The following is a 23,382-nucleotide window of genomic DNA, read 5'->3' on the forward strand; positions in this document are numbered from 1 at the left end:
GTCAGCAACACTTTGCCCAAGGTCTCCTGAATAGTTCTGCATTGAACAGTGTGGTCTTTCTGCTCTCTGAACATTTCTCTCTGGCTCTACTAGCTTGTCTTCTTGCTTCTTCTAAGACTCCTCTGTTTATTGCCCTTTTAGAGATGACTACAGCTCAGGCCCGATTTAGATCCGTTAGCAACTAGATCACACCCAAACTGAAGCCCCACCATCTTCAGGGCTACTAACTCTGATCCCAGAGCTCCACTGCTTAAAAAAATTTTTTTTTAATTTTATATTAGAATATAGTTGATTTATAATTCACAATATATATTAAAAAATCTTATAGAGCTTAATAGAAAAGCAAACAAACATCCCAAATGAAAAACAGGGAGAAGCTCAGAAGAGACATTTTTCCAAAGAAGACACAATAATGGCCAATAAGTACAAGAAAAGGAGTTAAACATCACCAGTAATCAGGCAAATGCAAATCAACACTACAGTAAAATAGCACCTCACACCTGCAAGAATAGCCATTTACCAAAAAGACAGGAAATAACAAATGTTGGCAAGGATGTGGACTAAAGGGAACCCCTATGCACTGCTGGAGGGAATGTAAACTGGTGCAGCCACCAAGGAAAACAGCATGGAGAGTCCCCCCAAAACCCAAACTAGAACTACCATACAACCCAGCAGTTCCACCGCTTGATATTTATCCAAAGGAAACAAAATCACATCTTGAAAATATATCAGCACCCCAGTGTTAAATGCAGCACCGTTTATAATAGCCAAGAGATGGAAACAACAAGGGATCATCAAGAGATGAATGGATTTTTTAAATGTGGTATATATACAATCGCATGTCATTCAGTCATAAAAAGAAGGAAATCCCGCCATTTGCCACAACGTGGATGGATCTAGAAGGCATTATATTAAGTGAAGAAAATGAAAATAAGTAGAAGTGTTAGTGGCTCAGTTGTGTCGGACTCTTTGTGACCCCATAGACTATGTCCACCAGGTTCTTCTATCCATAGAATTCTCCAGGCAAGAACACTGGCATGGGTAGCCATGCCCTTCTCCAGAGGATCTTCCTGACCCAGGGATTGAACCTGAGTCTCCTGCGTTGCAGGTGGATTCTTTACCATCTGAGCGACCAGGAAAGCCCCATTTTAAGTGAAGTCTGACAGAGAAAGGCAAATACCAACATGTGTGATCTCTCTGAGTTTTTTCTGGTAAAGGAACCCTGAGGACTGATCAGCTCTTGCAGGTGTAAAGCCAAGGCCCGTGGATCAATAACATTCAGGGTGTAGCCATAGAGTTCTTTCAGCATGAGTAGGAATTTCTTGACCCTGTTCCAAAGAAGGTGTACCATGATATGATGATGGAGAAGTATAGTGATTTGGTCTCACTGGGTCATTACATTTCTAGGCCTGACATAATTGTGTTATTGAAGGAAGGAAAAGAACCCTGGATGGTTGTGAGAGAAAAAGCAAGAAGCTAGAGTACAGATTTTGATTCAATTTGTAAAATAACCAGCAGTAGAAAAACATTTATATATAGAAAACATACACCTCTTTTTCCAGTGCTTTCTGCTCCCATTCATCAGACCAAGCCTCGAGGCCAGCATATGAAAAAGAGAGAGCTTCAAGATATAGTGAAGCAGCAGGGATGAGTCTGCTGCCTAAATGAAGCTCATTGCCAAGTTCTTTGTTGTTGTTTAGTCGCTCAGTTGTATCTGACTCTTTTGCGACTCCATGGCCTATACCCCACCAGGCTCCCTTGTCCATGGGACTTTTTTCCAGGCAAGAATACTGGAGTGGGGTGCCATTTCCTCCTTCAGGGGATCTTCCAGACCCAGGGATTGAACCTGCGTCTCCTGCATCCCCTGCACTGGCAGGCAATGCACTTTTTATCACTGCACCACTAGGTTAGGAAGCTCCTTGCCTAATTTTGTGACATGGGGAAAGTCAACGATAAACAACACACAGTCCCCGCCTGCCTTCAAGTGGCACAGCTATCAGACAGGTTGCAATGAAGCAAAAGTAATGGATGAAGAGGGCAGGATCAGAGTGGAGGGAAAATTTATCCCATGGCGGCTTCCTGCCAAATGAGTTTTCAGAAATTCTCAGGGGGAGTTAGACCCTTGTGGATAGGTAGTGATGCCATTTTTCTCTAAGTGGACTAGAAAGTTTTCTAGGGCAGAAGTGGCAATAGACACTTTAGAATTGTGGGCCTCTGCATTATCTGCAAAGGTCAATGGCCTAGGCCTGCAAATGGCAAGCAGAGATGAGATGGCAGGCTCCCAGCCTTGGTCTTCTGCCTGTATTCCATTTATTGAAGTACTGGAATTTTTCCCAGGACATCCAAAACATCTGGTATGACATGAACTACATTATTCCTAAATATCCTTTATTAGTGGGAACAGTGGGGATTGTGCTTGGCAGGATGAAGGAGAGGCTGCTAGATTTAAGAACTGTAGAATTTGAGAGCACTTAGGAGCTGTAGTTGTAGGTCAAACCAATATGACAGGCCTAATGTTGAGGAGATGAGGTAGGTGTCAGGCAGCTTTGCAAAAGGTTTTAAAGAGAGAAATTACCAGGATGCTACTGAGATGAGTAACATGCTGGTAGGGTTATCCCTGGGTACTGCTACTGACATATCACTTGAAGGTCACTTTGGCTTCCTTGAGAAAGCTTGTCAATTAGCCTTTGCAACTTAGAATTCCTCACCATATTTTACAGCTACAAATGCTGACAAAGAGAATTAAGCCCAGGAAGAACCCTAGTTAGAAAATGTAGTTCATGCACTTTTGATATTCTGAGGTAAGTGTGGATGATATTTCAATTTAGACGGTGGGAAGGAGAAATAGATTTCTGGTAGGGGAAAGAGTAGAACTGAAGATTGTAACTTTAGGATTTGGCTGGTTATTTCTCTCTGGCAAGTATCCCAGGACAGGTCCATTTTGACTTGGCAGGAAAGAAAAGGTCTGTCTAGCAGGACATACATACAATGTCATTATAATTTATTTTACAAACTGAGATTTTTTTTAAGAAAGAAAAGAGGTACTGATCACAGGCAAGAACCATGATTGAATCAGGATGGTATATGATTGTACCAGGCAAAAACAGGATGTAAAGTGATCCTGAATATAAATATTGGGGCTGGGGTGAGAGCGTGGTCCTGAGATTACAGCAGTTTTGTTGATGCCTTTATGGAGGTAGAAGATGACCAATATGAATGTCCCAGTGGCTCCTGGCATAGGTGGAAGTGAACCACTTGTTATTGGAACAGCCATGAAGTTGGTGTTACATCACTGAAAAGGAGGGAGCTTAGTGAGGAAATCCATCATGAAGGTGGACAGGGAAACTAATTTCTTGGCAGGGAACACAGAAAGCCTTTGGCTTCTCCCAGTAGGTGTTTGTTCGTGTGTATACTTGCGTATCTTTATGTTTCATTACTTTCACCCTTTGACCTGCAGGTATCAGAAGCCATGAGTCATGAAAAGTAGAACCCAAGTTGGCCAAAGTTTACAAATGAACAGAGGTCAGGATTCATGGCAATTCATGACAATCTTCTCTGACTTGTAGGTAATGTGAGAGAGACTTCTGATTCAGGGAAGGCAGAGAATTTGCTGGATCTCATCATATATTATGGGCTTCAGATGGTAAAGAATCTGCCTGCAATGCAGGAGACCTGTCTTCGATCCCTGGGTTGGAATGATACCATAGAGAAGGGAATGGCAACCCAGTCCAGTATTCTTGCCCGGGGAATTCCACGGACAGAGGAACCTGGTGAGCTAGAGTCCATGGGGTTGCAAAGAGTCAGACATGACTGATCAACTAAGACTTTTCATATATTATTGTCATTTCTGGATGAGGGACAGGAGTGGAATGCAGGCTGGATCAGAGGATTGAACATTTTGGTGTCACAAAACCCTGTCTCCAGGGGAGGTGGTGAATCACATCATTAAAAACAAGAAGAGGAAGCATTTGCCATGTCCTGGCAGAAGGACGTGCCATGTCCTGCACACCATGTCCTACAGAGTCCAAATGGCATCTAAGAATCAATTACTTCTTCAGAAAGAGCTCCAGTTCTGCTTTAATGAAGGATGGAGAAGGCAACGGCATCCCACTCCAGAACTCTTGCCTGGAAAATCCCATGGATGGAGGAGCCTGGTAGGCTGCAGTCCATGGGGTCGCTGAGGGTCGGACACGACTGAGCAACTTCACGTTCACTTTTCACTTTCATGAATTGGAGAAGGAAATGGCAACCACTCCAGTGTTCTTGCCTGGAGAATCCCAGGGACGGGGGAGCCTGGTGGGCCGCCATCTCTGGGGTCGCAGAGTTGGACACGACTGAAGTGACTTAGCAGCAGCAGCAGCAGCAGCTGTAGCAGAAGGCTGCACTGACCTTTTTGGTAGAGACCAGGTAGAAATGCAGGCACTTTGGAGGATGCCAATGTGAGGAGGTAATAATGATTCAGAAGCGAATAGGATACCGTACATTTCAGCAGACATCCACCAAGGGCTTTAGTTCCTCCTGGAATTTAGCTGAATTCTTGGCATTACATCAAGAGTACAGTGAGCAAGGAATGTTCATAATAATTAAGAATATTCATAAAAAATTCAGACTAATATTAAAGTTCGCAGGGCACAGGATTTGACACCAAAGTCCAAGAAGTTCCTAGTATTGGGTTGGTGGAAAAGTGATTGTGGTTTCAGACTGTGACTTTTAAATCATTATAACTAGGCTTGAACACAACTTTATTCATCGAAATAGGAACCATTACAGTCAATACATTTTTTGCCAAGGAGAAATAAGTTTGTTTATTCCTGTAGTGCAAAAACCCATACTTTGGGATTTGATGAACTCTTGGAAGGCATCTTTTGCCTCCTGCTGGTCGTGAAAGTGTTTTCCCTGCAAAAACTCCTGGAGACACTTGAAGAAGTGGTAGCTGGTTGGTGAGAGTAGCCCAACTCATTTAACTTTTGAAGTGCTGGTTGTGCGACCTGCCATGCGGTCAGGCATTGTCACGGAGAAGAATTGGGTCCTTTCTGTTGAGCAATGCCAGCTGCAGGCGTGACAGTTTTTGGTGCATCTCATTGATTTGCTGAGTATACTTCTCAGATGTAATGGTTTCTCTGGGGTTCAGAAAGCTGTAGTGGATCAGGCCAGCAGACCACTGAACAGTGGCCATGATGTTTTTTTGGTGCCAGTGTGGCCTTGGGAAGTGCTTTGGAGCCTCTTCTTGGTCCAGCACTGAGCTAGTCGTCTCTTGTTGGCATATACAGTCCACTTCTTGTTTGACATCACAGTCCAATGACACTTCAAAACAACATTTTTTTTTCAAATTTGTGGTCAGCTCATGAGGCACCCACTTATCAAGCTTTTTCAGCTTTCCAATTTGCTTCAAATACCAAATGACCGTAGAATGGTTGATTTTGAGTTCTTTGGCAACTTCTCACGTAGTTTAAGAGGATCAGCTTCGATGATGGCTCTCATTTGATTGTTGTGAAGTTCCTATGGCCGGCCACTATGCTCCTCACCTTCAAGGCTCTTGTCTCCTTTGCAAAATTTCTGGAACCACCACTGCATTGTACATTCATTAGCAGTTCCTGGGCCAAACACATTGCTGATCTTGTGAGTTGTCTCTGCTGCTTTACAACCCATTTTGAACTTGAAAAAAAAAATCACTCAAATTTGCTTTTTGTCTAACATCATTTCTAGAGTCTAAAATAAACAGCAAGTAATAAGTCATTAGCAAAAAAACATAAAGCAAGAAATGTGCATCAAATGATGTATAACATAACCACATTCATTTAAGACTATTTTCCAATGTCGAATGGCAAAGTGCAACAGTGTAAAACCACAATTACTTTTGCACCAACCTACTAAAGTCTTGACTTCTATTTTCCATAAAAGAATGACATTTCTGCAACCCATATACAAAAGTTAGTGTGGTATTCTATTGATTTTATTTTACTAAACATCTTGTTTTCATCAGATGTTTATATAGGAATTTCAGAATAGCTACTGACCATCCCAGGTGGTGTCAGTGGTAAAAAGCCTGCCTGCCAATGCAGGAGATGAGGGTTTGATTCCTGGGTCAGGAAGATCCCTGGGAGGAGGGCCTGGCAACCTAGTCCACTATTCTTGCCTGGGAAAGCCCAAGGACAGAGGAGCCTGGTGGGCTACAGTCTATGGTGTCACAAAGAATTAGACATGACTGAGAGACTTCACTTTCACGTTCCACTTTCATGCATTGGAGAAGGAAATGGCAACCCGCTCCAGTGTTCTTGCCTGGAGAATCCCAGGGGCGGGGGAGCCTGGTGGGCTGCCGTCTATGGGGTCGCACAGAGTCGGACACGACTGAAGCGACTTAGCGGCAGCAGTAGCAGCAGTGACTAAATAACAACAACAAAACTGAAGCAGCTAGGCACGCATGCACGCACCTGAAAAAGAGAGTTACAGTCTATTAAAGTGTGAAACAGGAGCACTGTTAGGAATCATGTTACACCCATTACGCCTTTCCTTTAAGCATGATGTTTCAAGATAACAAGATCCCTGTAAGAATCTTATTACAGCAACTGATAAGGATAGCAACCCGTACAATCAAATGCGAGATGTGGACAGGCTTTCAAAAGGCAGGGCTTTCCTGGTGGCTCAGATGGTAAAGAATCTGCCTGCAATGCAAGAGACCTAGGTTCCATCCCTGCCTGGGTCAGGAAGATCCTCTGGAGAAGGGAATGGCTACCCACTTCTGAAAAGCTCCTGGAAAAGGTCAGAATTCATTCCAACTCCAAAGAAGGGCAATGCCAAAGAATGTTTAAAACTACCGCACAATTGCACTCATCTCACATGCTAGCAAGGTCACGCTCAAAATCCTCCAAGCCAGGCTTCAACAGTACATGAACCAAGAACTTCCAGATGTTCAAGCTGGAGTCAGAAAAGGCAGAGGAACCAGAGATCAAATTACTAACATCCACTGGATCACAGAGCTGTGCCGTGCAGGCTTTTCTCTTGTTGCTGCTGGAGGGGGCTACGCTCTAGCTGCCACGCTCTGGCTTCTCATTGTGGAAGCTTCTTTTGTTGTGGAGCACGTGCTCTGGAGGACGGGCCCTTCGGTAGTTGTGGCTCCTGGGCTCAGTAGTTGTGATTCCCCGGCTCTAGAGAACAGGCTCAATAGTTTGGTGCATGAGTTCAGTTGATTCTTGGCAAGTGGGTTCTTCCCGGATCAGGGATTGAACCCTGTGTCTCCTGCACTGACAAGTGGATTCTTTGCCATCGAGCCACCAGGGAAGTCGCTGTAGTAAAAATTTATTTTATAAAACGTTGCTCTTCTATTTTATGATTAACTCTTTGTGCTTGTGCTCAGTCACGTCCAACTCCTTTTCGACCCCATGGACTGTAACCCATCGGGCTCCTCTGTCCGTCGGGATTCTCCAAGCAAGAATGCTGGGGCGAGTTGCCATTTCCTCCTCCAGGGGATCTTCCCAACCCAGGCGTCGAACGTTTGTCTCTTGTGTCTCCTGCACTGGCAGGCAGATTCTTTATGACCGTGCCACCGGGAAAGCCCACAATTAACTCTATACCAACCATGCAAAATAAGTAGGGCATTGATATTTTAACAACTGTCTTATGAAGCAGTTACATTTAGACATTGTTTTTGAATTTCATACAATTATACATTATGTTTTCTTAAAAGACGGTATACCTGTATTTTACATATTGGAAGTTTAGTTAGTAATTTAGCTATGACTATGATGTTTTAACAGAGAAGGCAATGACACCCCACTCCAGTACTCTTGCCTGGAAAATCCCATGGACAGAGGAGCCTGGTAGGCTGCAGTCCATGGGGTCGCTAAGAGTTGGGCACGACTGAGCGACTTCACTTTCACTTTTCACTTTCACGCATTGGAGAAGGAAATGGCAACCCACTCCAGTGTTCTTGCCTGGAGAATCCCAGGGACGGGGGAGCCTGGTGGGCTGCCGTCTATGGGGTCGCACAGAGTCGGACACGACTGAAGTGAATTAGCAGCAGTAGCATGACGTTTTAAATCAGAATAATTATTATATATGAGATGATATATAATAGCACTTAAATATACTTTTCCAATTCAATATGTCTTTAATTTGGAGTGGCACTTCTGAATTATCTTCTGTACTGTTTACTAATACTTATAGTCAGGATTTTAGCAGTCATAGAGCATTTAATAAACACCTACTATACATAAAATCATTACTGGGATAAACCATAATGGAAAAGAATATTAAAGAATGTATATATGTCTATGAGTCATTTTGCTGTATAGCCGAGACTGACACATCATTGTAAATTAACTATACTGCACCTGTGGTGGATTCATGTCAATGTATGGCAAAACCAATACAGTATTGTAAAGTAAAAAAAAAAAATTAAAATGGAAAAAAATAATGAAGTAAAATAACCATTGAAGAGAAAAACAAACAAACAAACAACAAAAATATGTTACTAGGTATCATTTTATACAAAAGGTTAAGATGAACTTTTGTCCTTCAGGAGACTCATTACAAAGGAGTAAGGTAAGTGTTATAAATGACACAACAGATTGTGATGTAATATACACACTAGTGAAACAAAGTCAGGGCTTCCCAGGTGGCTCAGCGGTAAAGGATCCGCCTGCCAGTGCAGGAGACGCAGATTCAATCCCTGGGTCAGGAAGATCCCCTGGAGTAGCAAATGGCAACCCACGCCAGTGTTCTTGCCTGGAAAATCCCACGGACAGAGGAGCCTGGTGGGCGACAGTCCATGGGGTCACAAAGAGTCGGACATGACTGAGTAACCACTCACGCAAAACAAAGTCATGAATGAGATACTTCATCTTTTAAATTTAAAAAGTATTTTTATGTTTTTAACTGGCTGATGAAATTATAACTTTCATATTTTCCCACCTTCCAAAGTTGGTTTATTAAATATTACTAAATAATGTACGTAAAGTGAAAACGTTAGTTGCTCAGTCACATCCGACTCTTTGCCACCCCAGGGACTGTAGCCCCCCAGGCTCCTCTGTCCGTGGGATTCTCCAGGCAAGAATACTGGAGTGGGTTGCCATGTCCTCCTCCAGGAGATCTTCCTGACCCAGGGACTGAACCTGTGTCTCCTGCATTGCAGGCAGATTCTTTACAGTCTAAGCCATCAGGGAAACAGTAATATATGTAAAGCAACCACCAGAAAGGGAATCAGCTCTATTCTCTTTTCCTGTATTTTCCATTATCCTGCATACGTGTGAGTATTGATTTATTATACTAAAACCTCCCAAATCCCCAGAGAGCAGCGTGACAAAGAAGGGCTGACATCTCTCTGTCACAAGTGAACAGCCAGCTGGCACCCTCACTCAGGCAGGAAACAGGAATTCAGCAAGTGGGCCAAAGGGAGACTCAAGTTTTCAAACAGGAAGCGACATGGAATCTACTCCTGGCTGTCAGAGGTTGCTGGTGTAAATCTCCAGAGGTCCGGAGGAAAGATGATGCCTGCTTTGTCGTCGAAAGGTCATTAGGAGGATTACATTGACAGCTAGCTTTGTGTCGCATGCCTAGTTCCGTGGAAAGGGAGAACCAGACTGAACAAGCTAACTTTAGTCAGAACCATGACATTTAGTGAGCTTCCCAGGTGGCTCAGTGATAAAGAATCTACCTGCCAATGCAGAAGATGCGGGTTTGATCCTTGGGTTGGGAAGATCCCCTGGAGGAGCAAACGGCAACCTATTCTGTATTCTTGCCTGGAAAATCCCATAAACAGAGAAGCCTGGCGGGCTACAGTCTAGACGGTTACAAAAGAATTGTACACAGCTCACTAAACAACAGCCACAACAACATGACGCTTAATGCCCCCGGTGATCAGAATCATTAACCTGGGCTGGGCCAGGATTCTTTCATGCGCTTATAACTCAAATGTCTTGGCTCCATTAGGCTATGCGAACAAATGGAAGTAACATTTTCATTAAATGGCAAAATTACTTTGGAGGAGATCCACCAGCCACTAATGTGACTGCTGGGAATCAGTCCAATAAAATGTGTCCTGGGGACTGGGGACCGCCGAGGCTTTCCTCGGCATATGTTAGGTAAACTAGACACAGCCTGTGTTCTCTGACTTGTCATACTGAGGCCTCAGCTTCACTGTACACCCGTGCCTTTCCCTCCGCACATTGCCTTCTCTGTAAGCAGCACGGGGCAGGGGATATGTGCATCCCTTGCTACACCATTTCAAGCATGGCCCAGGCTTTCTATTCACTTCTTTACCACAGCACAGATAGGCCTTACAACATTTACCAGGACTTTAACTCTTCATGAAGTAGACAGCCTCCATTCCAAGAACTGCAAAATGGAATGAAAGGCAGGAAACTTTTATAGGTTAAAGAACAGGGAAAAACAAAAATACAAAATATCTGACTGTCTGGAGCCACACTGTCAACCTTGCTTGGGGTGAGAAGGAACAAGGAAATAAACTCAGCGTTGCCTTGCCATTTGGGGATTTGTTTAGTCGTTTAGTCATGTCCGACTCTTTGCCATCGGTGGATTGTAGCCCACCAGGCTCCTCTGTCCATGGGATTCCCCAGGCAAGAACAAGGGGTTTTATCTGACTGAATATACTGTGTTTCTGGACTAGTGGATGAATTACAGGAACATAAAAGTTCTTTAAGTTTTGGTTTGGTGAGGTAGTACTGTGGGCCCAAGAGTCTCCATGGTGGGCCTAAAATTTAGTTCAAGTCTAGAAAAAGGGAAAAATAGAACCCCCCCTTTCCTTCTTCTCTTTCTTTCTCCTCCCCACTCTCCCCTCATTCTCCTCCCTCTCTTTCTCTTCCTCCCTCCTTTCCTTCTTTTTCTCTTCTTCCTCTTCCTTTTCCTCTCCCTCCTCCTCCCCACCCCTCCTTCTCCTTCTTTCTCTTTCCTCTTCCCTCCTTCCTTCCCTCCTTCTCTCCCTCCCTCCCTCCCTTCCTCTGAATAGTTACTGAATAACTACTAACACCTGCTGTGTGCCAGGCATGTTTAAGTAAAAACAGATGTTGTTTCTGTTCAGGGATCCCTCAGTCTAGCAGGGGAAAGAGAAAGACAGTAACCAAACAATTATTCAAATAGAAATCATTTTAAGTTGATGAATGCTTTGAAGAAAAAGTAGAGAGTCCTAGATAAGGAGGAGCTTAGTCTGGGGAGTAAGGAAGAGTTCTTGATGAACTGAGAGCAGAGCAGGATGCTGGCAGATTCACAGGCATTCATTCATTCAGAGGCTGAGGGGAATGGGGAGAGAAGGAACATTTACTAAGGAAGGAACAGCTTGTGGGAAGGCTCTGAAGCAAGGAGGGTCTGGCCCTATGTCCAGGAACTGAAATGAAGACTATCTGAGAAAGAGAATGACATCAGAGCAGGGAAGAAAGTTAGGAAGATCACGGGTAGACCAATCATAAGCCACTGAAAGGTTTTAAACAGGGCAGTGATATGGCCAGATGTGAAATACCCAAATAGAAATGCCGGCCTTCTGGGGATGAGTGCAGATTTCAAACGGCAGGCAAAAAAGACAAAGGTAGGGGCTTCCCTCATGGCCCAGTGGGAAAGAATCCACCTGCCAAGGCAGGAGACACAGGTTCAATCCCTGGGTCTGGGAAGATCCCCTGGACAAGGGCATGGCAACCTACTGCAATATTCTTGCCTGGAGAATCCCATGGACAGAGAAGCCTGGCAGCCTAGAGTCCACAAGGTCCTGAAGAGTCAGACATGACTCAGTGAGTAATAACAACAGGAACAAAGTAACTCTGCTAGGAGAAAAAAATATGGACTTGTAAACTGGATATATATTATTTTTTAAAGTATTAGAAAAGAATAAGCAACATCCACACAAACAGCTCCAAACTGGAAATAAAACAAATGTCTATTAATTGACAAATTGATAAATAAAATGTGCTATATCCATACAATGGAATCATTATTGGGCAATAAAAAAATGAAGTACTGATATATGCTACATGATATATGGATGGCCCTTGAAAACATTAAATGACTTGAGTGAGACAAATGACCACATATTGGATAAATTTGTTAATACAAAATTTACAGAATAGGAAAGTCTATAAAAAATTTTTTTTATAAAAAAAGTTGTTGTATAGGGCTGGGGACAGGGTGGGAGATTGACTGCTAACAGATAAGGGGTTTCTTTTGGGGGAAAAAAATTGTTCCAAAGTTAGATTTTGCTAATGATTGGGCAACTCTGGGAGTATACCCAAACCACTGAATTGTACATTTGAACACTGTATGATAAGTGGATTATATATCAATCAAGCTGTTAAAAAAGAAAAAAAAAATATCTAGAAACTAGGGACACCTGTAGAAATGGATTTCAATCCTAATTTCTTCTCATTTTATATTTGTTGGCCTAGAAATAATTGTAGATCGCAAGAGACAACAGTGACTGTCTTGCTAGCTTGAGTTGGGAGCGTTTATTGCTGTTTTAGTTTAGGTTAGAATGAGAGAGTTGGGCCCATTGTGCATTAAATTAGCAGTATGGAGCAGCTGTTTCAGTTAATCATTATAAGGACTGCAAACAGCATTCAAAGAGTACTTACTTCGTTCCTTCAGCATTTTAAATGAATGCTCTTAATATGTTAAAGTAATACTTTTTCTCATTCAGTATTTTTCCTTTCAAAAAAATAACCCTATAGTGTTGAGATCTTATTTTCATTAAAATCAAGGTGTTGGCTTAACTTTAAAATATTGCTCCAGATCTTTTAAACATTTCTTTTCTAGTTCTTAAATTCTGATTAGGAATATGTGAGTCATTATTTATTACACACTACATAGGTTCAAAATAGCTACAGAGAAAGGGAATATGAGGTTGAGCAGGTGGAATGTTTCCATTTTCACACTCTGAAAAGGCCAAGGTTTCTTAGGGAAGCATTCCTGGTGTCTGTATTAATCAGTGTGATAGTTTCTCAGCTGCTGTGTGTGCGTGCATACGTGTGTGTGTGTGTGTGTACAAGCTTCCTATTTCACTTCACTTGTGCTGCTGACTCTATTAGGTTTTTATAAAAATTCATTTCATTTCCCTTTCCAGCTTCCCTCTTGCGGGTGTGTGCATGCCAAAATATAATTCAGGCTTAACCACTTTGCGTGCAGGCTAGTTCATTGTCTTGTTTTATGCATGAAGAAGCTGAGACTCACAGATGATAAGGTACCTTGCTTGATTTGGCTGAGTCACCAGTTAATGAGTTCTTCTAGTTGGAACTCAGGTCTCCAGATTTCTGTTTCTTGTTAGGGAAACATCTCCATTTTCTAGCCCTAGACCTCTATCTTTTCAAATCTTATACTCATGAATAAATATCTGCATTGAACATCATTTTATGTTGGCTATTGTTAGAACTGACCTTTGTATACAAGAGGTGGTAATCTGTGAGTTGTAAATGGAGTGGGAAAAAAAATCAAAGGTAATGATTTTTGGGGGGGCCATTTGTTTTCCCCTGTAACAAAATTTCCCATTTATTTCTCCAATTTTAATTAAACAGCAGTAACTGAAGAATATCTAGATTTTTTTTTAAAACAAAATATGGCAAACAGAACCAGGACTCTGACCTAACAGATTTTAGAACAGGAATGTCAATGTCAACCGGAAATTAAAATTTTCGGGGCTCCTTCTTACATAAATTATAATCCTCTAATCTCCCATCTTCCTCTGTGGCCTTAAGATCTGTGTTCTGCAGCGAAGAGCTTAAAATTATTAAACCATAGATGTCTCTTCCCTGTTTAAAACTCTCCAGTGCTTTCCACTGCATTCAGAATAAACTAATTCCTATATTGGCTTACAAAACTCTACAAGATATAACCTGTGCTTGTTTACTTCTCCAAGCCTGTTTCCAAACTTACTTTCCTTTTATTTTCTCATACCTTCCCCCTCAAACCCAATTTAGGGCCTTAGAATTAGCAGTTTCCTTTGCCCCAAATGCTTCTCTGATATTTGCATGTCTGTTATGCAAACCGCTTCTTAAATGATTCCTCCTCAAAAGGGCCACTCCATTGCAATCGTCATCACATCCTTCCCTGCATTTCTTCTGCGTGGAGCTTAACACGGAGATATTTTTCTCCCCTGCCCATAAGCTCCCTAGAACCTAGATTTACGTGTTTTTGAGGATGCTCAATCGAGAGCCTGAATAGTCCCTAACACAGAAGCTCAACAAAAATTTGTTAAGTGAAGAAACGAACATATGAATATGCCCTTTCTTCCTTGCCCTCCTCTCTCCCAACCAAGGCAAAACTCATAATGAAGATACAGTTAAAAATGTCCTTCTCATCTATCAGGTATCTCCACTCTTGAGGAAAAGATGTCTTCCAGGAGACTGCAACTTCACTGGACTAGCCTTCCGATTCTACCTTGATTCTAAACATATTAGCTTTTCATCTCGGTCTTGGTTTCTCGGTGATCAAGGCTTTACTTCCCAATTCTGACATCGCCTCACGATGGAAAGGTGAGCATTAGGGCCTGGAGATCCCTTGATGCCAACTGTTGAGGTCTGCATGGGGCCATGGGCCTGGCGAGCTGTGAGTGGTCCCCCGGGAAATGCTGGGGGGAAGGGGCGGAGCTGTGTCAGAGGACGAGCCCTTCTAGAGCCATCGGATCTCGAGGGACTGACGCTATGGGAAGGGGCCCCCGGAATCAGAAGCAAGCACAAGCTAATCTGGGGCGAAGAAGGAGCCCAGCTGACCTCAGGCGGTAGAACCTAGGGGACGAAGGAAAGGAGGCAGGGCCTTACACCCGAACCGCAGAGCAAGCCAAGATTTGGATATTTTGCCACAGGAAAGGGTTAAACGGTTCCCCAGGTAACGGACCAGGAAGCGCGCAAGACGTCTGCGGGAGGTTCGTAGGTCAGCCTCGAGTTTAAAGCTCCCGTGGGCCAAACGGACTCTGGCCAATGGGAATGCCGCTGGGCGTGGTCACGTGATGCGCGCGGCCATCCGGCTGGCAGCCCCGGAGCACGTGGGAAGACTTTTTCCTGTTCCTTCTCTCCCGTTTAAAAAGCCCACCCACTTTTTGCGCGGGCTTGGTCGCGGAGTTTTTCTCGCGAGAGGCGGGGTGTCCTCTCGCGAGAGCGAGTGGAGGCGTGAGGACTCGGAGGTGTTGCGGGCTGGAGCTGCGGTGGCGGAAGCCGGGGGCGGGCGGGCCGGCCGCGGGGCGGGGAGGGGGGGAGGGTTGGGGGCCGCTGCGGGAGGGGGGTGCCCGCCTCCTCGGCCGCTCGCGCCGCTGGTCGTTGAGGGCGGGTGTCATGCTTGTGAGCTGCGGAGGCTGCGGCCCCCCAGGTGAGCCTTGGCGCGGGTCCGCCAGCTGAGGTGAGCGGCGCCCGTTGGCTGGGGCGGCGGCGGGGCGTGGGGCCTCGCTGGAGGGAGCGGCCGGGAGCGGCCCGCAGCCCAGGCTCTGACTTCGGTGCTGCCCGGAGCTGCGCCTTCGCACGGCGGAGGGGGGAGCGGGGTCGGGAGAGGAGAGGAAGCCCGAGGCCCTGGGCCTGAGGAGGCGGGGACGGGCGACCTCGGGCTTCCCGGGGTCTGAGGGCGGCGGCGGGGCGGCAGCTCTTTGGGTGACAGGCCTAGTTTCCGTCCCCTAAGGTGGTCTTAGAGCCGGGCCCCCGCCGTGCGTGCTGCTGCGTGTGCCTCGTTGGTGTGCGTGCTGCACGCACAGAAACCTTTGCGGGAGGAATAGGAAGATGCACTTTGTCCCCCGAACCAACAGCCATCCTCTGTCAGACCCCTTTGAGCCCTGGAATCGGGCACAGCCCAAATATTGTGACAGAAACGGAAAGCGTCAAGCAGCTCCTCGGCGTGCTACTTGGATTTATCCGCTCTCAGATTTCCTTCAGCGCTGTTAAACGGCTCAAATGCAGGCCACCACCCCTCATCGGAATGGACTGGGTAGACTTATTCTTTTATTCCAGGCACTTAAACTGCCTTATTAAAAAAATACGTGGGTGTGACCAAAGTGTTAAAAACGTTGGCAGAATAACAATGGCAGTAGAATCTGAACCGCAGTGTATGACGTGGGGACAGTCTTTCTGGTTTCCTTCCACTGAAACCCGTTGTAAACTGGAGGTGGTTTAGCTTAAGATGCTGAGGAAATTTCAGGGTGAGAAATACTGCTGAGACATATCTGATGGCCTTTTTGCAGCCTGGCGTTAAACATTCTGGTTCGCTTTTCAGCTTTGTAATTCCTCAGTCCCTTGCAAAACTCATAAGCTTTCCTTAGCTGTTTTCCACCTTGTTAGGGATGATATATTGATTGATACTGATTTTGGTATGTCTGGAAATAGGAAATGTAGTCAGAAAATTTAGGGTTCTCAGCAGTTATTTTAATGTCTTCTTATTGTCTTATTTATGGTTTTAGAGGAAATGGCATCCCAGTGCCCAGCACAATCACTGTCAGTTTAGATACTACCATTTTAATGAAGCTCTTTAAATTCACAGTTATATTTTTCAAGAAGTACACTGATTATGCATACTTCTTTATGGCTCTTGTGGCAGAACTGACCCAAAGGTTGACAGTGAATTTCACTCTTGGCTCTAACAGAAGTTTATGAGAAATCTGAGAATGTAAAGGGCAGTCAGAACAAATTCCCCAAATTGAACTGGTACCTAGTGATGAATATCTGTACCCACTTAGCTGCTCTGTTAATAAAGGCCTAGTGGTTTACCTCCAGGCTAATGATATTTCCCAGTTATTGAGGAGATGGGACCTGCTGAAGATTCTGAACCACAGTAAGAAATTCTCTAGCTTTTCAACTCTTCGGAAAAGTCTAGAAGCTGAAGAAGTCTTCAGCTGGAAGAGGGATAGTACATTTGTTTTTCTTTTTTTTTAATGAAAAATTCCAGGAACTTAACTGTCTGGAAAAGTAAATCAAACCAAATCAGATGATACATTTTAGGTTATTCTTAGAGAAATTTCCAGTAATGAGTAGGCTATGCTGTTATTTGTACTTGGAGAAAACATGAAAAACTTCAGCAGTATCTTTCTGAGAATGGGCAAAAGAGACTTTTATAGATTTAAGAAGTTCTCTGCCATTTCATCTTGGGAAGCTGATTTTCAGGGATAGAAAAACCTTTTCTTTTTGCTGGTTTTTATCGCTTGTTGGCAGTATTTTCAGGTTTAGGATGTAGATACTTGTAAATGAAGTCACTTTGGGTAGGGTGATTATTTAGATAAGCTAAGCTGTTCTTTTCCTGGCCTGCATTTTAGTAGTAAAATCAATGATTTGGAGGAAATGAGGAATGGGACAGGTTAGGAAAAGATCTAAGCTGGCCTGGGCTTGAGTTAAGGGTTAGTGTATAAACTGGTAAAGTAAGGAAAGAAACATACTTCATCAATTTAGAAACAAATCAGACAGCTCCAAGTGGCTTTATTCTGTCACTCATCTTCATATATTAAAGTTTATTATAAAATATTAGCATAAAGGCATTTGAAATGTATAGGTTAGAGACTGGACAGGAGAAAAGAAAACATTTTCGGACTAATCAGAGAATGTTTCATGGGAAAAAATAGATAAATGGCATAGAGGATTGGAACAGATTAGATATTACTTGAGTGAAAAAGAGGTACAGTGTAAAAGAAAAAAGTAAAAAAAGAGTTTGTGTTTGGGAGTCCAGCAGATCTGTTAGTTGATATTATAAAGCCTCTTTTTCTTCATCCCCGACAGAAGAGTTTTTAAAACCTTAGTTACTGTGAAGCACATAGTAACTGCTTACCCAGTGTTTTTTCTTTGACCTCTTTTAATGTCTTGAGGATTATTTGGCTGCAAGAAACAGAAACCATTTGAATTAACTTACTTAAAAAGGGCATTTGTCAGACAGAAGCGTCTGAAGTCCAGCTCAGCTTTTGGAAACCAGAACAGGCAGTTAACCAGCCAGTTTTCTTTCCTCTGGGAAGCCATGACATGGGTCTTGTGTCTCTGTTACTCTGTAATGTCTGTTTCGACTTCTTTCAGACTGACTCTTTCTTTCAAGTTCTTGGTTTCTGTTTTCCCGTACCTTTGGTTTGCATGAGACTTTGGTTTGCTTTAGTGCCGACACAAGATGTTTTGATTTTGCAGTATGGTTCTCTAGAGATATCTTCATGTCGTAATTGCGAATTTCTGGAGAGATGGATAGTCCAGTTGGTCAGGTCCCTACTTGTAGTCCTGTTGGCTGAGGGTGGGGAAAGATGGAGAAGATGAAGGTGTGCGCTACAGGAAAGTCCCAAAAAAGTCCCGCAGTTTGTATCTTTTCAGGCTGGATGCTACAAGTTCTCTAGTAAAGGGGGTGTGAACAGGCAGGAATAGGTGGGTACTTCCGGTACTCTGACCTCCTACAGTTAGAATTTTCCCCTTAGTAATCCTCTGAACTTGCTCTCAGCAATGATCTGCTTCAGGACAGGTTCTAGGTGTATGAGGGCTAAATGTGTATGTAAATCAGGTGTCCCCCACCTCTAGGATCTAATGCCTGATGATCTGATGTAATGATAATAGAAATAAAGTGAACAACAGTGTGCTCGAATTATCCCGAAAACATTCCCCCCCCTCCCCAGCCCTGCCAGTCGGAGGAAAAATTGTCTTCCACAAGACTGGACCCTGGTGCCAGAGTGGTTGGAGGACTGCTGAAGTAAATGTTTTGTGTCTCAGTTTTCTTATGTAAAAATGGGTATACAACAGCAACTTCTGCTGTGAAAAATATGAATTTTGTTTATCAGCAATTCAGCAGTGCCTGCCTGGCAGAGTGTAAGAGATGTGGTGTGACTGTGACTGAGGGCTGTGGGTACTGCGGTGTGGCTCCTGCAGCATTTGAAGAAGAAACTGTCATTCCTAGCTAAGTCTAGTGCTGACCACTGCATACTTAAAACTGTTTCTTGACTTGAGTGACACCTAAATTCTCCTAAATCGCTACCTGCTTTAACTGCCACTGATTTGTGGTTCTTCGTTTACCTGCCTGGGGACTGTTCATCATGATTGTCTTCTGTCTTGTCAGAGTCTCTAGGGTCAGCTTTCAAGCTCTCTCTATGCAGATAATTCCTAGAGTAGCGTCTCTAGCTCTGACTACCACAGCTAAATGTATTTTTTAGGTGCTCTTTGGATATTATCTTGACATAAAATAACACTATCTTCCACTTACCCTCTATTTGGCTTCACTTACAGCTCCCCAACCTTGAAACCTTAAAATTACCTTTCACACTCTTTTATGCCTTGTGTATTCTGTTGGTTAATAGGTTCTGCACAGAATTTTAGAATGCTTCACATGTGCCAAGCACTGGGCCCATCTGCAAAGGAGATCTGTTCACTCATTCTTGCTACTGGCAGTTAGGGGTAGAACGTTATTATTATTTGCACGATCTGCTTAAGTGCCTTTTCAGCAATATATTCTTAGAGCTGTGAAATCACAGATGCCACTGACATGGAGAAATGTGTTCCTGAATTAAAATTTTGAGCATACTTTTTTGTTAAAAATAATCTGGTAGGTGGGGATTATGCAGAAGGTTAAGAACATTATTACGCTACTTTCTAGGAAGCGTATTCACAGTGAATGCGCAGCCTCAGTATTTTAGCATTTTAAGCTGTGTTTGTTGTTCATATACAGGAAATTATAGAGAAGCAGATATCTTAGTAGATAGATTACATTCACACTTTTTACATGAATGATTATTGTGTTGAAAGACAAAGTAGTAACTGATAACTGTGATATTTTTAGATTTTATAAATCAAACTGCAGGACTGTACCCAAGGAAAAAGCTAGCATTTTTCAGTTCTTTGTACATCAGGTTGTTTTTAAATGTATTACTTAATTGTATCCTTACAACCATCCTGTGAAGATGAAGCCTTGGGTTCCTTATCTGCAAAAAGAGGATAGCACCCTTTCACACCACTTTGCTTTGTATTTGATGGTTGCTCTGGGGTTAACAAGATAACTTACCAATATTGCTTCTTGGATAGTGTAGGACAGGATTTTTCTCAGTTCTTAACACACGATACGCTATGTGTACTTTTGTCACACATCATACTTATATGTATGTTGTAAACCCCATAATTCATTGTTATTTTCAGTTTAAAGTTATTTTTTAAGGAATTAAAAAAGCAGAAAATATTTTTTATATTACCCTTATATTGACCCTTTGAGATATTATGCTTAGTTTAGATCCAGATTTGCATGTGATATTTTCTTTCACCTGTAGAAAAAATAATTTTTTTTAACATTGATTGTAATGATGGTTGGTTGGTGATGAATTCTCATAGCTTTTTTTAGTTCAAGTAAATTTATTTTCTCTTAATTTTTGAAAGATATTTGGGAATGGGTATCTGGATTGACACTCTTTAGATGTTTGCCCATTGTTTTATTTTACAGTTTGGCATAGTTTCTAATAAGAAATTGTTGCCTTTGTTCCTCTGTATGTAATTTGTAGTTTTCTCTCTGGTTGCTTTCAAGAGTTTTCTCTTTAGCACACATTTTCAGAAATTTGGTTGTAGTATGTATTGGTGAAGTCCTCCTTATGTTTGTTTTTCTAAGGGTTTGTTAATCTTCCTTACATCTGTCAGTTTATGGTTTTCATCAACTTTGGGACATTCTGAGCCATTTTGTCTTCATATGTTGCTCCTTGTTCCCACACTTTGGGATTCCAGTTATTCATCTTTTACAGTGAGTCATTTGTTTGTTTTTAAGTTTCTCTGTACAGCATTTTGGGTAGTTTCTATTGCTGTGTCTTTAAATTAACTGAGCTTCTCTCTTGCAGTGTCTAATCTGCTGTTAATTGCATCTGGGATGTACTTTATCTCTAGAATTTCAATTTGAATCTCTTGCATCTTCTGTTCTCCTCTTATCATAATCATGTTTTCTCTCCCTTCTTGACTATATGGAACACATTTGTAATATAGTTTTAATATCTTTTCTGTGCATTCCATTATCTCGGTCATTTCTGGATCTGCACTTAGTGACTTTTATCCTCCTGCTTATGGGTCTTATTTTTCTCTTCTGTATATCTGATAATTTTTGACTGTGTGCCAGCCATTAAATTTTATGTTGTTACTTGCTCAGTTTCATTGTATTCCTTAAGTGTTGGAGTTAGTTGGAGTATACAGCTAGATTATTTGTATCTGTTGGGTGTTTTGAGGCTTGACTTTTATCTTTGTTAGGTTAAGTCCAGAACAGACTTTAGTGCTGATTTAGTTCCTCAACTGAGGCAAATTTCCTTCTGAGGAGTCCATCCATTTCTTGGTATGTTACAGAGTTTTCCCACTCTGGTTGGGGGGACTTATTCCAAAAGTCCTGTGTGGCTTAAGGTACTGTTTGGCCTACTGCTCTCTGGAAATTATTTCCCCATACTCAGCTACTTGGCACATATCAGCAGTAGACCAAGGACCCTAGGAAGCCCACCTTGCAGTTTTGTAAAGTTCTGACTCTTTCTGAGCTCTTCCTCCAGTACTCTGCCCTGCAAATTCTAAGCACCTTGGCCTTCCCAAACTGTGGCCCCTGTTTCTTTGATTCGGTGAGACTGCCAGACTGCTTGGCATGCGTCTCCTTGTGTTGGGACCTGGAAGTGTTTCTCTTGGATCATAGTCTTGCATAGATCCAGTCTTGTGTTGTCTCTTGTCTGATAGTGTCTGAAACTAATGTTTCACATATTTTGTCCTATTTAGTTGGATTCATATTCAACAGAATATTTATTTTTAACTCTGAATATTTGGGATTTGGCCAAAATATGTATTTGGAGTATTTATTATAAATTGTTCAGAAATATTATAAAATTAGAAATTATTGGAGAGTTATATTTTTAGAAATAATTCTTTAAATGTAGAGGTATCCATTTAAACATTTAAAGATCTACTTTGTACTTCAAAAATAATTTTTTACTTTTTCAGCAGATGTTTGAATGCTAACTGTGCTTGAATACAAATACAATAAAACACTTTTGTCTTCAAAACTCAAAAAGAGGGAAGCATGCAGTGTCAGTTTTGTATGTATATAATTTTTAAATCACTGAGAGCACACTATTTACGTTCTTCTGTAGCTTTCTTTTTTCCTTAATATATTGTGAACATTCTGGACTATCGTCAGTATATATTGCTTTCTTTCCAACACAGTCATATGAATTTATTATAATTTATTTGACTTGTTGGGCTTCTAGGTTATTTTTAGTTTTCATCCTTTTTTGTCTTAGTGAATATGCTTTCACATATATCCTCGTGAATTTTGTGTGAGTACGTATATAGGATAAATTTTAAGAAGTGAAATCGCAGGATCAAGGATAGGTACAGTTTATTCAAAGTGTCTGATACCTGTTTTCTGTGCTCTTTATAATTGTTTTTCTACTTTTCATTTGTTTTCTTTTACATTCTGTGGTATTTATTTTTCCGTTGTGATAGTTCTTAAAACTTTCTTGGTTGTTTCCGTTTCAGCAATATCTATTCTGCTTTTTTGCTGCTTCTCAGAAGATTTCATTTATTTCGTGGTGTTTTATATCCTGTGGCTTTCCTGAGCTCTAACAGCTTACTTTTCAGTTGTTTGCCTTGTCCATATGTACTTTCTTTTCTTTGAGCTGCTTAGTAAAACATTATCCAGGTTCACTCTAATATTTGACTCTAGAGAAAAACCCTTAGTGATTTCCTGTTTAGGACTCTTGTTTATTCACCCAGAATGGAACACAAAACAAAAAAGCATTAAGAGAAAAGTTCCTAACATAAAGATGCTCCAGGGAAAAATCCTGTATTTTTGCACCTTTTGTGAAATTTGTTTAAAAGTACATCTTCTGTAACTATGAAAGAGTGAGGAACCCTATCTCCCTCTCTATGCCTTTGTGTCTTTTCTAAAGAGATTTTTGTTTCTTTGCTTTATCAAAAGTATGAGTCATACCATCTCTTGCTGGATTCACTTTTATGGACTGTTTCATAGATATTCTTTGATTGATTTCTTTTCTCTGCTAGGTTAATATTTTGCTTATGTTTTAAGTGAAACGCAGAATTAATGGAGTAGGATTCAGTAAGTATTTTTCTTCAGTGAGTGAAGCAGAGTGTAAATGTGGGATTAAAACTAGTTTCTTAAATTCTAAAATAGATAATGTGAGTTTTGGGTGGCATGAGTGTGTTGGGAGTTTTTTTTTTCCTTTCTTCAGTGTATCTCGTGTGTGTGTTTTAATGATTCTTTGTAGGTTCATACTGGATTGTTTAGTTCTCAGCTTTGAAAAGGGTGTCCTGTTTAGGTCTGCCATTCAGGAATATTTCAGGTAGTGAGCTGGGGTAGCACACGGTGTCAGATATGGATGTTGTGTCAGAGGCCCTGGCCTTCCCTGAAGGCCTTGTGACTGCTTCTTGCCTCGGGGGCTTGGCCTGTTGCAGCATCCACCTTCTGGTGAGGTAGTGGGTTAGTTTCATGTTTGGTGACGCTGCC

At 42.1% G+C, this 23,382-nt stretch overlaps 1 protein-coding gene across 4 annotated transcripts in view; it reads left to right on the forward strand.

Annotated features, from left to right (window-relative positions):
* Positions 1-15,155: 15,155 nt before the first annotated feature.
* The window catches only part of AKAP11 (A-kinase anchoring protein 11), a 48,731-nt gene continuing 40,504 nt past the window's right edge, over positions 15,156-23,382 (forward strand). For 3 of the 4 annotated variants that reach the window (XM_040267187.1, XM_040267189.1, XM_040267190.1), the window contains exon 1: positions 15,156-15,294. The gene's annotated coding sequence lies outside the window, so the exon portion shown is untranslated. Of the gene's footprint in view, positions 15,325-23,382 lie in introns of all 4 variants that reach the window. The other variant, XM_040267188.1, reaches the window with a different exon arrangement.

The sequence above is a fragment of the Oryx dammah genome, unplaced genomic scaffold (assembly GCF_014754425.2).
Source record: "Oryx dammah isolate SB20612 unplaced genomic scaffold, SCBI_Odam_1.1 HiC_scaffold_24, whole genome shotgun sequence".
Lineage (NCBI taxonomy): Eukaryota > Metazoa > Chordata > Mammalia > Artiodactyla > Bovidae > Oryx > Oryx dammah.